The sequence below is a fragment of the Benincasa hispida genome, chromosome 4 (genome assembly GCF_027475165.1).
Source record: "Benincasa hispida cultivar pf3 chromosome 4, pf3_genome.v1.1, whole genome shotgun sequence".
Classification (NCBI taxonomy): domain Eukaryota; kingdom Viridiplantae; phylum Streptophyta; class Magnoliopsida; order Cucurbitales; family Cucurbitaceae; genus Benincasa; species Benincasa hispida.
The window spans coordinates 2,625,553-2,627,256 of record NC_143481.1 but is presented as its reverse complement, the minus strand read 5'-3'; the positions used below and the strand labels follow the sequence as shown (position 1 = coordinate 2,627,256).

Genomic DNA, 1,704 nt, shown 5'->3' with positions numbered 1-1,704 from the left:
TTGCTGGGTTGTTCACTGCTGCAATTATACCAGCATGTCGATCTAAAATTAAAAACACCTCTTCGTGTGTTACAATTTCTCTCAGGTGTTTTAGGAACCATCCCCATGAGTCTGCGGACTCTTTATCAGCAACGACAAACGCAAGTGGAAGTAAATGGCCGTTCGAGTCAACTGATGAAGCAATCAACAGTTTTCCTCTATATTTTCCGTATAAGTGTGTACCATCTATTTGAATGATCGGCTGACATTTATTAAAAGCTTCTATACAAGGACCAAATGCCCAAAATACAAAAGTTAGGATAACATGGCCTTCAGTAAGCATTTCTTTAACTCTCCACTCTACTCGTGTTCCGAGATTGGTCTGCTTAACCATATATAACCACCTGGGCAATAATTTGTAAAACTCATCCCAATCACCGAATACTTTAGCTAACACTTTTCTTTTTCCCTCCCATACCCTATGGTAAGGAACATGATATCCAAACTTTGATTTGATGTCGGACTGCAGTTGTGCCACACTGATAGATGGTTTTTCTCTTACGGCGTCACAGAACTCCAGTGCAATCATTGATGAATCCAATTGCACGTGATTTTGACTTAGTTCTGAATAAAAACATGTATGCTGCTCATCATACTTAGTGATCTCGAACAAGTCATGCAATTTTTTCTTTATTGCACGAAGTCTCCACTTGCAACCTTCCTCTCACTTCTTACACCGAATTGTCCAAATCATCGGTGTAGATTCAACAACCTCGTATGGTGCGTGACACTTTATAGCAAAACATTTGACCGCGTGTTGTAGCATTTCCTTGTCTTGACAAATCATTCCTTTATACAATTGCATATTGTCAACGTCCACAGGAGCTACAATTGGGTCATGTTCCCGAATGCTATCCAATACATTCATATCCAAATCATTGAATGTATCTGAAAGCATCTTATGTTCACGACCATCGAAATCCAACTCTTCAAATTTGTCATCCGTTTCTGTTCTGAAGTCTCTGTACAGGTTGTTAGCCGCCATATCTTCATTATCACATGGCGATGCAACTGACTCCGGATCAGGATCGATACATTGAGTTGGATCTTCAAGCTATTTAAATGATGTATTAGGATCCACCCCTATCATATTTACATTTACATACAAATGCACTACATTTGACACTGGCATTGTCATTGAGAACATCAAGTTCATAGCCTGTGCATTCGAAATAGGGAATGACATATATCTTATTGATCCTGATGGTTCTAGATTGGGATGTCTATATATTATTTCTATCTGATTTGCTCCTATATCTACACTAAGTAACATCCCAATCATTTGAATGAATTGTTTAAATACAATTCCACTGTTCACATTTATGGTAAAACTCCCACTTGGTGGTTGGTCATACTCAACTCCATCAATACCATCAATCATATTAGCATTTGTAAACAACAAAAATCCCAAGCATTTGCCTGCCATTTTCTAAAAATAAAAAAAAAAGACAAATATCAATTTTTTGTATTATACTTTTTATAAGAAGTATATTAAAAAATATTAAATTTCTTAGTTTATAAACATCAACTTTTTAAGTTTTATGAACATCAACTTTTTAAATTTAACAATAAATTAAACTTTTTATAATTATTTTTAAACATAGCAATAAATTAAACTTTTTATAACTATTTTTAAAAATAACAACAAATTAAACTTTTCAAATT

At 34.7% G+C, this 1,704-nt stretch overlaps 1 pseudogene; it reads right to left on the bottom strand.

Annotated features, from left to right (window-relative positions):
• Positions 1–261: 261 nt before the first annotated feature.
• On the bottom strand, positions 262–1,321 carry LOC150036403 (uncharacterized; annotated as a pseudogene).
• Between the last annotated feature and the right edge of the window lie 383 nt (positions 1,322–1,704).